We start from the raw sequence: 15,745 nt of genomic DNA, 5'->3' as shown, positions 1-15,745 counted from the left end.
TGAGGGAAGCAAAAATGGTGCATGATTGGTCTAAAAACCATGTCTACTTGCAGTTCCAAGATTCTATCATTCGAGTGGATCTTGTAACTGGTCAAGCACATCCTCTACGAAATAGGTTTATAACTGATCATAGATATGACACCACATTTCACTCAGCCCCATTGCAGTATTGTTACACGTGTAAAGCGGACACTGATGTTGGGGAAGATTCTCCTTATATGGATGTACTACCTGGGATGACTGAGTCAGACAATGTGGATTGGGTCCACCTACAAGCAACCATAGAAACTTGGGAAAATAGGGGGACGACCTGGGTAACACCTGAGGGGGGTATGAAATGCCACCACTCATACCCTTAAATATGCTAGAAGCAATGCATATAGCTTTTGATGACCTACAAGATGAAGGTTTGACTGGCATTGGAACCAATAGCACCTCACAAGACTATAGCCCACATGATTTGGGGTAAGAATCATCAATTGAAATTGACTCTAAGGATGAAGAATCTGAGTTAAATCTTAGTGCAAATGTGGGGACAAACCATTCAGGGCCCAGTGGTACCCTAGATGACAATCTATCCAAGGAAGCAGAAGACACAAGTAGCGATTCATCTAGTGACTCTTCACTAGAGATCAGCCATAATAAAAAATTAGACAAGAAGAGTAAGAGATATAAGAGGAGACGATATCGAGCAAATGTGCGTGCTAGAATAAATGAAAAGAAATCTAACATAGAATGGCTTAATTATATAGGGGCATGTGATGCTCATGGAAAGTTGGTAGATAACTGGGTGAGTACCTTCAAAGCGTTATGTGGTGTAGTCCACAACCCATTGACATCACACAACTAGAGGCTGCAGAGAAGCCAAAGTTGAGCCGTACCTAAGGAAACAACAAAATTGAGAGTTAGCTGAACAACAAAAGGAATCTAAAGTGAAATCACGGTCCACAGAACAACAGGACCCCACAAACTTACGCCCTGCACATGAACATTTCAAATCCTATACCACAGAGGTGTAAGGTTGTGTATACAAAGGCTCAAAGAAAACCTACCAATGGGAGCAATGGAGTCTATGACGGTCCAACGATAGTTAAGGAAATAGAGTTAGCAAGAGTCCAAACCTGTTTCAATTGCCGAAGATCTGACAGAGACTGAGGAGTGTGTACTTAAAGAACTTCTCAAGTAATTCAGGGATATATTTGCCTGGACATATCATGATATGAAAGGTGTTCCACCTTCCGTGGTGCAACACACAATCCCCATGAATAGAATGGCTAAACCAGTTCAACAACGACCCAACCCAATGAATCCTAAATATGCAAAAATCATTCAAGAAGAGATTGAAAAGCTTGTGAAATGCGGATTCATATACCCTATTGAGCACTCAGAATGGCTGTCTCCAATAGTGATTGTGCCAAAAAAGAATGGGAAACTCAAAGTGTACGTGGATCTCAAGAAGGTCAATGCCGCCACTAGGAGGGACCATTACCCCTTGCCATATTCAGAACATGTGCTTGAAAGAGTTGCAAGGAAGGAAGCTTATAGATTTTTAAATGGATACTCTGGCTTTAATCAACTCACAATTGCGCTGGAGGACCAAGCTAAAACAACCTTTATAACCGAATTTGGAGTGTTCGTATTTCGTGTTATGGCTTTTGGCTTAACCAATGCCTCTGCTACCTTTCAAAGATTAATAAACACTGCTTTTAGAGAATATTTGAGGGATTTTTGTGAAGTGTTTATTCCTCTTAGAAAGAACATCTATCATGCTCAAAAAGTGTTTGAGAAGTGCATATTGTATCTCATCTCCTTAAACCCTTTCAAATGCAAATTTTGGGTTAAACATGGAGTCATTTTAGGGCATATAGTGTCCAAAAATGGGATTTCCACAGATGAAAGCAAAATTAAAGCCATTGCTGAATTGCCACCACCTACAAACTATAAAGGAGTTCAAAGGTTCATTGGCCATTTTGGTTATTATCGACAGTTTATTTTAAACTTTGCCGAGATAGCTCGTCCTTTGTACAAGCTTCTTACTGAGTTCCAATGGACCGCAGAGTGTGACCGAGCTTATGAGTCATTGAAAAAGACCTTGACTAGCGCTCCTATTCTACGAGTGCTCGATTGGAATGTAATTTTCCATGTGCATATTGATGCATCGAACTTTGCCTTTGGGTGTGTTCTAGCTCAACCAGAAGAACATAAACTGGACTACCCCATTAGCTTTGCAAGTCGTCAATTGAATGATGCCGAGAGAAACTACACCACTACAGAGCGAGAAGGTTTAGGTAGGATTTGTGCAGTGAAGAAATTTTGCTACTACCTTATGGCCAACAAGTTTGTTTTCTATGTTGATCATCAAGCCTTGTTGTATCTAGTAAATAAATCTTGCTCCACTTGAATAATTGCACGATGGTTGTTAATTCTGCTTGAGTTAGATTTTACCGTTGTGGTAAGACCTGGTAAAAGACATGTCATGGCGGATCATTTGTCTCGCATACCCAATGGTGAAGCCCCTACTGGAGTCGATGATGAGTTATCCGATACTTCTCTATTCCTAGTTGAAACCATACCTGAATGGAGTGAGAAGATTGTGAACTTTTTAGTTAATGGTTTTCCATCCAAAGAGCTTCGTAAGGACATAGCTTAAAAACTGTTAAAAGAATGTGAACCTTACTCTCTCATTGAAGGAACTCTCTACAGGCTAGGGAAGGATGATATTCTTAGACGTTGTGCCTGTGAGGATGAGTATTTATACATACTGCAAGAAGTCCACATGGGTATAGCCGGAGGACATTTCTCAGGGGAACTAATAGCTAGAAAGGTGTTGCAATCAGGCTATTGGTGGCCTACCTTATTCAAGGATGCATCACTTTTTGCAAAAGGATGTGATGAATGCCAACGTTACAAGATCACACAACAAAAGGATAAGATGCCCTTACATCCTGTTAAAGTGACTTAACCATTTGAAAAATGGGGTTTGGACTTTGTAGACCCAATTAGTCCGGCAGCTCGTAGCACTCAATCTCGATATATTATCGTTGCCACTGACTATGTGACAAAGTGGATGGAAGCCATAGCGACACATAAGGCCGATGCGAGGTCAACTGCCAAGTTTTAGTTTGAGAATATTATTACAAGATTTGCTTGTCCCTTTGAGATTGTGAGTGACAATGGTACTCATTTTATAAATGGAGTAATAAAAGAACTCACTACCAACTTTATGATAGCTCACCATAAGTCCACACCTTATTATCCACAAGCAAATGGCCAAGTTGAAAGCACCAACAAGACCTTAGTCTCTATCTTGACCAAAATGGTGGAAGCTCATCGCAAAGATTGGGATTTAAAGCTTACATCAGCTCTATGGGCTTATCGTACTGCGTACAAAGCTGCCATTAACTGCACACCGTTTAAGATGGTGTATGGCCAAGAAACGGTTATGCCATGGGAGTTTGTCATTCCTAGTCTTCGAGTAGCTTCTCAAGAAGGTTGGGATGGTAACCCCTTAGTAGAGTGATTATATTTCCTTGAAAGGCTAGATGAAGAGAGGCAAATAGTTGTGAAAAATACACTTGTGGAGAAAGATAGGAGGAAGAAATGGTTTGACCGTCATCTAAAGAACAAAGATATCAATGTTGGTGATAAAGTCCTTATGTATGGAGTTCGTAACGAAAAGAAAATGTTGAGATATGTGGGAAAAGGACCATATAGAGTATGTGAGATCACCCCACAAGGAACCATTCGTGTGGAGACTCTTGATGGAGTTGAAACTATTGGATTCCTCAATGGGAGAAAATTTAAAAGATACTATGATCCTTTAAGACAAGAGGAGCTATGTGCTATCCATAAAAAAGTAGGCAGCCAAGGCACAAACAGAATTGAAGAAGATACAAGCTCAAGCTGAGGCTAAGGAGCGACAACAACGCATAAGACGCCAACGAGAGGCTAACCTTGAAGTTACACATGCATTCCACGTTGAAATCGACGAGGATTGGTTGGAGTTTGGACACACCTCTACGATATCCTATTGAGCTAAGCAGCGCCTATGGAAAACTGCAATATAACTCCTTATTGGACACGGGTGCTAAATATAATCTGCTATCATATGGGGTGTGGTGTCATTTAGGGAAGCCACCTCTATCTGAAAGTATTATCCAAGTCAAGGGTGTCAACAAGAAAAAAGTGCGATTTTTGGAATCTGGTACACTTCTGTCAATTATGATGGTTGTAGCTCAAGACTTTTTGGTCATGCCTGTTGGAACTATGGAGGGTAATATAAACCTAGGATGCACGTGGATGATAGCCACCAAATGCACTATTGATTGCGGGACAAGGGGTGTCAAAACGCAAAAACCAACTCTTAGCCCTACCACTCAAGCCATAGTCCCTAAGATATTACCTCTTAAGGAAATAAAACCCAAAACATTGCATGTCCAAGAGGTTAAACCATATGTCCCCATAGTCAAACTCTCTATTACTTCAACTAATGTGGTTGAAATAAAGCTTGAGACACACAAGACCCATCCCAATATAACAAAGAAAATATACAAGTTGGTCCATAAAGATTCTTTAGAGACCATAAGTAGTGCTAAAAGACAGGAGCCTGGTAAGAGACGTCCCACTTGCCCCAAGAAATGTAAAGAAATGTTGCGTTGGATTTGTAAGGTCTCTGACCCCGACAAAAAAGAGCACCATTGTACCATGGAATGAACATAATGGAAAGGTCTCTGACCCCAACAAAAAAGAGCACCATTGTACCATGGAATGAACATAATGGAAAAAGTTACTATTTTTAGCAGTTTTTTGAATTCTGTCAATGCCATGATGTTTAGAATGTTTTAAAGCTTCGAAATTTGAATTAAAATAATTTTTGTAATTTTTTTTTCCAAAAATAGTAAGTTTTTGGTCACCCGACCCATCCAATTTTGACCGTCTCGAAAAACTGCAACTATATCTTGAATTTGAAAAAAATGCATTTTCGGACCCCGGGGGCTGCTAAATATGGCAGGTACTCGGACGAGTACGCCTTAGTTAGAGCTTAGTATAGCAATTTACGACATTAAATTCTGACTCGTATGGGCCGTTTTAGCCTAAAACCAATTTTTCCTAAAGTTGTGCGGGGAGGCACCGGGGCTCGAGGCTGTGTGGGAGTAGGTTCCAGGCCACTCTGAGCCAACTTTAGCAGCTAGTGGGCGCCCTCTTGCCTTGTGGGATTTGTAGGAGAGTTTCCAAGCTAGAGAGTGGGTGTGAGAGCCAGTTAGACTAGCTAACTAGACACTTGGTGGGAAGGTAACTAGACTTGCCAATGCATGAAGTGAGTGCTCACGCAGATGCTTATAGCAGCTAGGTTCGATTTTCAGCTTGGAGGAGCCTATTTAAAGGTGTTCTCACACACACACACACACACACACACATGCTCACACACACACCCAGTACATACACAGACACCTACACACCTGTGGAGGTGCTACCGGCACACACAGTTTTTGAAGGAGAAGCAAAGGTGGGAAGTGCTGTCGGATTCTCGTCTTGAGAAAATCATTTGGATTAGAAAATCGAGAGGATTTTCAACCCCTAATCACGGTAATCATGATTTAATTTATGCTCTTCTGTAATTCTTTTCATCATTCTCTTAATTCCTCATCTACTATGCTTAATCCTAGCTATAATTCCCAATAGCTGTTCTCTAATTCTCCATACCTATATTCCATTACATAATCATCATCCAATAGCTAATTATGCAGCCATTCATCACTCTTAATCAATGATTAATACATGATTAGAAGAGATTTCTCTCTCTAGGCAGCATAGTAATTAATTGTCAAGCCGGTAATGATGTAGATTTGATGAAATTCTTTGTTTTACCACTCAATATTGTTGTAACTAAGTTAGATTCAATTTTCTCATACATTAAGATGCGATTAAGGAAAAATTAGTCCATCATTAAGCCATTAAGAAGAGAATTTTCTCTCACCTATGCACGCGGTAATTTTGCATCTTTCTAATTGCATTAGGAAAGTGATTGAGCTTGCTTAATTCATCCCTCTTGTAATTTAATTAGTAAAATTCTGAAATGCTTAATCATCTAAGCCAAGTGATTAACTTTAGAACCGGTTCCCATAGGACAAGTAAAGTATTACCCATAAAATTACTATGTCTCGAAGGAAAAATCTAACCCTCTTGCATAAGGAGGATTGTTCAAAGATTCTAATCTATCATTTGGATTGTTATGATGGTCTCGGATCTTAGCTCTTTCTCTTCAAGTTTATCATTTAAAGTAGCGAGTATAATAAACTTATGCAGGATATTTTTAGACCTTACCTGGATGATTTAGTTTTGGTTTTCTTTGATGACATTCTGATCTATTCTAAGAACGAGGCAGATCACGAAGAACATGTTCGCAAAGTACTTGATCTTCTTCGGGAACACCAACTTTACGCTAAAGAGATCAAGTGCACCTTTTGCTCACTAAAGGTCAATTACCTTGGATGTGTCATATCGGCCGAAGGGATTTCAGTGGACCTAGACAAAGTCAAGGATATCGTTGATTGGCCTCAACCATCCACCGTCAGTGAAGTAAGAGGATTTCTTGGGATAACGGGATGGTACAGGATTTTTGTCAAGGATTATGCACGTATTGCTGCACCTTTGACGGAACTCCTGAAGAAAGGAATGAGGATCGAATGGAAGACCGAGCACGAGTCTAGCTTTGCTAAGCTAAAAGAATTGTTGGTCTCAGCTCCTATTTTAAAGCTCCCAGATTTTAGTAAGGAATTTGAAGTAGCAACCGATGCTAGCAAATTTGCTCTAGGTGGAGTTCTTACTCAAGAAGGAAGACCGGTGGCGTATACTTCGCGAAAGTTGAGGGATCATGAGAAGAATTATCCTACTCATGATTTGGAACTTTTAGCAGTTATACATGCATTGAAGTTATGGAGACATTATCTTCTCGGACGCAAGTTTCAGCTGCTTACAGACCACAAGAGCTTAAAATGGATTTTTATTCAACCTATTCTCAACATGCGACAACGGCGATGGATAGAGATATTACAGGAATATGACCTTGACATAAAATATAGACCAGGGAAGGAAAATGCAGTTGCAGATGGTCTTAGCCGAAAATATTTTCTCTGAGCTATCTCTATTCCAAATAACCCTATCTGGGATAGAATCAAAGAAGCATCCTTGGTAGATACAGAGTACCAACGTATAGTATCATTAGTTCAGCAGAATAAGATGCCTGAAACTAAAGATTACTCTCTATTGGAGGATGTCTTTACTACAGACATAGACTCTGTGTACCCAGAGACCCTGCTCTAAAGAAGGCTATTCTGTATGAAGCACACGATAGCCCTACATCTGGACATCCAGGCTATGCTAAGACTCTTCATGATGTGAGAAGGAGTTATTTTTGGTCTGGAATGAAACGAGACATACTTCGCTATGTGAGGCAATGTCTTTCTTGCCAGCGGTTAAAAGCTGAAAGGATCAAGTTACCAGGGCAACTTCAACCCCTTGACATACCCAAGATGAAATGGGAATGCATCAGTATGGACTTCTTTACACGATTACCTTCTACAGGAGGTTATGATTCTGTTTTCATGGTTGTTGATATGCTCACAAAAGTGGCTCATCTAATACCCATAAAGACAACCTTTACTACTTCGAATATTAGCCAAGTATTCATCAAGGAGATTTTTAGGTTACATGGTCTACCCAAGCGTATCGTCAGTGATAGAGATGCCAAGTTTACATCAAAATTTTGGATTTCTCTTTTCCAATCTATTGGGTCACAATTAGCCTTCAGTACAACGTATCATCCGCAGACAGATGGGCAAACTGAAAGGGTTAATCAAGTCATTGAGGACATTCTCAGAGCCTATTGTTCGCAAGAACCAAAGGAGTGGTTACAATATCTACCTTTGGTGGAGTATGCTTATAATTATTCCGAACACAGAAGCATTGGAATGTCACCCTTCAAAGTTCTTTATGGACATGACTGTTTAGCACCACTGAACTTCTCAGATCCAACCATCAGGGTAGAAGCCTCTAGGAAGATGTTAGAAGATATGGAAGCTCAGATTAGAGCTATTCGCCAAGACATTCAGGCCGCTCGGGATAGACAGAAGCACTATGCAGATAAGAACCGTTCGGAAAGAACTTTCAAAGAAGGGGATAAGGTTTTTCTGCGAGTCCGACCAAAGAAAAGCAACTTATCACTAGGCAGATATAAGAAGCTAAGCCCAAGGTATTGTGGACCTTTCGAGATCGTTAAAGTTGTGAGTGACCAGGCCTACAAGCTAAAGTTACCTGCAAACTTGAAGGTTCATGATGTGTTCCACGTCAGCTTACTCAAACCCTATATTCCTAATCCTGATCAATTCTTGGACTCAGATCAGATAGTCATGCGAGCACAAGGAGTTCTGGAGCTCCAACCTGACTATGTACTTGAAACAAGGGAAAGGAAGTTACACAACAGAACTATCACGGAGCATCTAGTAAAGTGGAAGGATTACCCTGAAGAAGATGCAACTTGGGAGGACGAATCAACACTCATAAAAGATTACCCAAACACATTCTTGAGATGAGGACATATCAATTTTTTCACGTTGGGGAGGTTGTAAGGTCTCTGACCCCGACCAAAAAGAGCACCATTGTACCATGGAATGAACATAATGAAAAAAGTTACTATTGTAGGAGTTTTCCAAATTCTATCAGTGCCATGATGTTTAGAATGTTTTAAAGCTTCGAAATGTGAATTAAAATAATTTTTGTATTTTTTTTTTCAAAAATAGTAAGTTTTTGGTCACCCAACCCGTCCAGTTTTGACCGTCTCGAAAAACTGCATCCGTATCCCGAATTTGAAAAAAATGCATTTTCGGACCCCGGGGACTGCTAAATATGGCATGTACTCGGACCGGTACGCCGTAGTTAGAGCTTAGTATAGCAATTTACGGCATTAAATTCCGACTCGTATGGGTCGTTTTAGCCTAAAACCAATTTTTCCTAAAGTTGTGCGGGGAGGCACCGGGGCTCGAGGCTGTGTGGGAGTAGGTTCCAGGCCACTCTGAGCCAGCTTTAGCAGCTAGGGGGCGCCCTCTTGCCTTGTGGGAGTTGTAGGAGAGTTTCCAAGCTAGAGAGTGGGTGTGAGAGCCAGTTAGACTAGCTAACTGGACACTTGGTGGGAAGGTAACTAGACTTGCCAATGCATGAAGTGAGTGCTCACTCAGATGCTTATAGCAGCTAGGTTCGATTTTCAGCTCGGAGGAGCCTATTTAAAGGTGTGCTCACACACACACACACACACATGCTCACACACACACCCAGTACATACACACACACACCTACACACACACCTTGGGGAGGTGCTGCCGGGGGGCTGCCGGCACACACAGTTTTTGAAGGAGAAGCAAAGGAGGGAAGTGCTGTCGGATTCTCGTCTTGAGAAATCATTTGGATCAGAAAATGGAGAGGATTTTCAGCCCCTAATCACGGTAATCATGATTTAATTTATGCTCTTCTGTAATTCTTTTCATCATTCTCTTAATTCCTCATCTACTATGCTTAATCCTAGCTATAATTCCCAATAGCTGTTCTCTAATTCTCCATATCTATATTCCATTACATAATCATCATCCAATAGCTAATTATGCAGCCATTCATCACTCTTAATCAATGATTAATACATGATTAGAAGAGATTTCTCTCTCTCTAGGCAGCATAGTAATTAATTGTCAAGCCGGTAATTATGTAGATTTGATGAAATTCTTTCTTTTACCACTCAATATTGTTGTAACTAAGTTAGATTCAATTTTCTCATACATTAAGATGCGATTAAGAAAAAAATAGTCCATCATTAAGCCATTAAGAAGAGAATTTTCTCTCACCTATGCACGCGGTAATTTTGCATCTTTCTAATTGCATTAGGAAAGTGATTGAGCTTGCTTAAATCATCTCTCTTGTAATTTAATTAGTAAAATTCTGAAATGCTTAATCATCTAAGCCAAGTGATTAACTTTAGAACCGGTTCCCATAGGAAAAGTAAAGTATTACCCATAAAATTACTATGTCTCGAAGGAAAAATCTAACCCTCTTGCATAAGGAGGATTGTTCAAAGATTCTAATCTATCATTTGGATTGTTATGATGGTCTCGGATCTTAGCTCTTTCTCTTCAAGTTTATCATTTAAAGTAGTGAGTATAAAATGGCCCCGGTTAAGAGAACTCGCTTCGGTGGTGCCCACGACCGCGAGGCGGGAACGAGCAATGTGAATGGAAAAGGAAAAGCTCCCATGGACGAACAAGCACCGGCCATCTCACGGGCCATTGACGAAGAAATGGAAGAGGTAGGTCACAATTTTATTCAAGTTGTTTAATTTAACGTTGCATATGCTAAACATTGGAAAGAACATATCCGCAAACATGTTGGAGAAATCCGACGGAAACCTCGGCATTTGAATTCATTTGTATATTAAAGTCTAAAGTAGGAAAGAAATGGTTGATGGATATACTGTTTGCAATAGGAAAGAATGTCTGCTAGGGAAAATTTAGCTCGACATGTTCATTCTATTTCCAATGTTGAATCAGTCCTGATCCCCCTACTGATCACAAGGGGCGGCTCGCGACGATTTCGCAGTAGCTAGAGTTACTAGCTTAGGGCCTTTACCCACGACTTGCTTTCTATGCGGTGGGAACCCACGTCTTTCTTTCTATGCGGTGGGAATGTCCATGTCGTGCTTTCTATGCAGTGGACATACCTAGTTGTATGGGCAGCTAGGCGACAACGGGAGGACTAAACTCTCGCTGGAGGGGGGATGTTGTATCTCCGGAACATTGGAATTTTAATGAATAAGTTTGAGTAGAATTTTTACTAGAGTACTGTCTTGGTGTCTCTTTGCAATACTGATTGAAGGGCTGTCTTAACGAACATTGTGATTCAGAATCTAATCAAGGAATGTTTATGTTGAACAATCATTGTGGTAGTAATTAGGACACACAAGAAAGTGTGAGTGTGGGGGTGGAAAGTGGGGGCTTGGGTCAGGTTGCCAATGCCTATGAGAAGGGTGGTCCCGATTGGTCGGGAACTCTCTGTCCCCATAGTGTTTAAATAGATACTAGTAATACTCATTGCCCCTAGAGCGGCGAAGTCTCAAGTGTACGTGCCTCTGAAACATGGGGAAAAAGGCACTCGGGGTTTCTCTCCTCTTGGAAGGTGGGTCTTAGGATCGCTAGATAGGTTAAGTACGCTTTCCCTGCGAGGTGGAGCTAGATCTCATTGCTAGTAGGCTCGAACTCGACTCACTTTGTGATGAGAGATCGTCCGCTAGCTGAACCCTGAACCACTTTGTTTGTTTCCGCTATAGATCTAGTGGCCACTAGGTTCACCACTAGATCCGCCGTTTGATATGGCGGGGTGAGGACCTCACAAGATTCCTTAAAAACTATTGGAAGCCCAAGGCTACTATGGAGGAAATGATCAAATCTGGGTGCCAATACGTAAGCTGTGCTCTTACTTGTCACTTGGCCCATGTGAGCCCAATCTTGTGGCTCCAAAGCGAATTGAAGATCGCGGAAAGGAAAAAATCAAGGAATGCTACACACCCACTCCAGAGCTAGTTTGGGTACCAAAGAAAGAATGATTTGTTCCACTAGTTCAAGAACAGAAAAGTCAAATGAAGCTTCTTGCTCTTCATGTAGTTCCTATACGGAAATAGAAGCTTTGACACAACCTCCACCCACCATTGTACATATCCATATAAACAAGGAAGAGATTGCACCTCCCATTGTAAGTTCACCACGTACAACAAAGTTGCAAATAAAATCATGGGAGAGTACCTTACCACCCTTGCAACTAGATGAAATGCATAGGGCGATCAAAAACTATTGGTTAAAGCCTTTACCCATAACAACTAGATGAAATTCATAGGGTGATAAAAAACTTTTGGTTAAAGCCTTCACCCATAACGACTTGGAACAATTGGTTTCAAAAGGTGACGACATCTTTCCAAAAGTATGATCTACCCAAGGAAGGGGGGCGTGTTTGCTGACATCCATCATTCACTTGCTTCCCTCTCAACCTTCCTCCGTGACCTCTCAATCTCCAATCCTAGGGAATGTATATATAAAGCCTTATACTCACAAAAACAAGATAAAAAAGTAAAAGAGCAAGAGCCACCAAACAATAATGAGGAAACTTACAAGATCTATACATAACACAAAATCATAAAAACACATTATGCATAAGAACAAGACCCTTGCAATATTGGCACTCTAGCCATCATCTATCTGTGTGTACAGATATGGCTAGTACACTAGAGTCATCCACTCTTGCCTTGGGTGAGAGGTTGTTTGCGGGTCGCTGCGACGGACGTCCATAGCATAGCTCTCAAGCATCAACATAAAATTATCGATACAGGGGAAGCGACTCGGATGAGGCATGAAAACTCACTAGGGTGTCAATCCTAATGAAGTGAACTCGAAGAGATGCAACTACTAACTCTACAAGAAAATCAAACGCACGACAGCCAAGTAATCTGTCTATGTCCTTCTACACAGCTCTACAGTCATCACGTCCGTTCACCATGCAAATCATATCGGAATCGCACGAAACTTGAAGGGAAGCTACAGGGGACTATCAGGAACATATCCTATCACTGTCGTAGCATTCTGGAGAGGTACAACGATTGCGATCGTTCGTCTCACAGTATGCAAAAACAGTAAACGAATGATCCTAAACGGTCGTTTTTGGGTCCCTAAAGCCTCTCCTAGGGTCATAACAATATAAAATACGCATATAAACACTCAAAACAGTGATTTAAGGCCTAAACGGATGCGTTTGAAACCTTCACCGAATCTTGAATGCTTACACTTGAATGAAAGAGCAGAGTAAGAGGAACACAATGCAAGAAACAAAATTGAATTTGGATTACCGTAGCCACAGAAGCGATGATTACAAGTTTGAGCAAAGAGGCAGCTCTCTGTGCGTAACGCAATAGTCACTTATCTTCAAAAATAATCCCCCCTTTCCCACTAACCTTAGTGTATTATATACCTAGGGCTTTCTAAAGTGGCCGGTGGCCAACTTCTCTTGGACCTTTACATACATCACTGGAAAAATTACATCTTTGACTCAGACTTGACATAGACGATTGACATTAGGCTTTTACAGGGTTTGATGTATTAAACATCGGAAAAATAATGTGACCACATCAAAACTTTGGCCGGATGACCCAACGGGCGCCTTGGCTAGGTGGGCACTTGTATGTTGTTATCACCTCCAAACACTCTCCCCTTCCTAGCTCGTGTCGTCCCTTGACACGACCTTGTGCAGTCTTGTCATAGGGTTGTCTTCAGCTTTGTCTTTAAGGTTGGTCTTTATCTTGGGAAGCGCGTTGTCGTTGATGACGCTCCCCCCTTCCTTGAGTGATGCATAGCTGTCATGTTGTTGATACATGATTTGAGCTTTGATTATCAAGGCAATGTTTCTTCTTGTTGTGCATTCGCCTCTTGGTTGTCAAGCTTAGCCGCCGTAAAGATGGATGTTGAAGTGTTTGATCGTGTAGAAATGATCCTCCTTGAAGCGTGGACTTTATGATGGATATTATTTCAAGTTCCACTGTAATTTGAGTTGTTTGCAATAGGTCACCAATGTCGAAGCACTGTGTGAACTATTTTTGATTGTTGTGGATAGCTCGCTTGCTAATTTCTCAGTGCTTGATGTTGTAGGCCATTCTTTGACGTGCCATTGTTGGATGGAGCTTTGTTGTCACCCTTGAAGATAAAAGATGCTCTTGATAAGCATATGGAGACCTGTTGTTTTTGCTCCAAGTTATTGTTCATTGATTTGGGTAGCACTTTCCTTATTGTTGATGTAGAAGGAATATATACAAGAAGTTGATGATGAGGTTTGGATTAGGGTCTTAAAACCTGGATGACCAAAGGGAAAAAACCCGGTGGGAAAAAATTGCCTTTGGTATACGCTCTTATTGGGGTTGAACACTTGGAAGTTGAGTACCTGTTCATGCAAGGTGAGTGCTTGAGAGAAATAAAGTAAGAGTGCGTAATGCAAGTGCCAATTATGGGACACTCTATATGCACACAAGAGTGTTCAAGAAAATCATGCGGTGTGAAAAATGAGTTGTTGGGTGCTTCAAGGAACAAATGTAGCACATGTGATATCCAAGGACATCTCAATAGCTTCCACATTTCCGAGAAGGGTTTTTGATGTTGAAGCTTCTCCACTCATTATTCACTACGCATAGTGCGTGAGTGTCTTTTGGACTCTCTTCTTCACTTTACCAAACTTAAAATACATAGACTTGGACTCTTATGCTCACCTATACCAGCATGAGCGACACAACATAAATATGCTCAACTCCTCCACCTTGAGCAGTACCTAGAATAGCTAAGACTCTTAGACCACAAAGAATATTACTTGAAGCTTTGGGACTAATGCTTTGCTCATTTAGTGGCTCATCTGCCTGACTCTTGACTTTTATGCCATATATTTTTAATGGCGACTTGGACTTACCTATTCATGGCTTGAAACCCAATGCCATAAGTTCTTGAGATTAAGGCCTCTATCATTGTGTTGGTCTTTGGATGCCACCATTTTGTCGAGTAGGTTGGCATATTTTGGCTCCTCTTGACTTGCTTGTTGTATGTTGATACTTCTTTGTAAAACAATTCCTTCAGCTCTGATAGGGCTTGATGTAGCCTTTGCCTTACTTTCCATGAGAAGGGATTGTCGAGATGTGTGGGTTCTCTGTGATTGAGTTTCCACTAGCAATTTTGGAACCCATCTTGTTTTTGGTCCTTGTGTGATCGTCTTTGGCATTTTATCTTCTTCTACAATTTGATGGACACTAGGCTTTGGTATCCAAACCTGATGATTTCCGTTGTAAAAGCCTTGCTTTTGTAATTGATGGCAAGGTATCCATTTGTAGATTGCAGCAGCCTTGGTTGTAATTGGCTTCTGTTGTCTTTTGGTTGTCATTGCTTGCTTTGGGGTAGAAGCTTGTGCTGCTTGATTTCTCTTCGTTGTTCCCGATTGAGCTGCAATTTTTGGTAACCATATTGGAGTGTTACCTTCATAAACTCCTTGTGCTTCAAGTAGCTTAACTGGAATCATCCGCTGTTGCATCTGTTTGTGTTGGGTAACTTCGTTGAAGGTAAAGTCGTCTGGTGAGGTTGATATACTTCAATGTTTACCTTTTCCCGTGATGGTTGGCGATTTCTTCTCTGCATGGATTTGAGAAGTTTCATGGAGTCTTACCGTTGTTGTTGTTGAAGCTTTTGATTGTTGTCGAAAGAAGACGTTCCTCCAGCTTTCTGTTAGGACCAGACTCTCTTTGATATGATGGGAGTTGATTATGTGGAAAGTATCTTTATACTCCCCGGTACTCAATTTGAGTACCGCTTCTGCCACTCCAAAGCTAGGAATCGGCATTTTTGAACTTCTGTAAACTGTTTCTTCTAGCTCATTGATTGGTGGCTTTCCCATCATGATCCACGTTCCATAAGTCATTAGATTCTTAGTAGCATAAGGATCAATTGCGGCCGAACATGTAACCTTGAGCTCCGTTTGTCCGCATAAATTGAATTTGATCATCGTAGGAGATAGTCCATCTTCTTCCTTGTCCCTATTCTTCTTTTGATCTTGCGTTTGTTGAAGATTTGCCGTTGAACTTGGAATCTTTTCTCCTTCATCTACTTTCATTTGTACTTTTTCTGGAGTCGGCTTC

Source organism: Adiantum capillus-veneris, chromosome 25 (assembly GCF_014529385.1).
Source record: "Adiantum capillus-veneris isolate H3 chromosome 25, ASM1452938v2, whole genome shotgun sequence".
In the NCBI taxonomy this organism is placed as follows: domain Eukaryota; kingdom Viridiplantae; phylum Streptophyta; class Polypodiopsida; order Polypodiales; family Pteridaceae; genus Adiantum; species Adiantum capillus-veneris.
Note: the sequence above shows the minus strand (reverse complement) of the source record.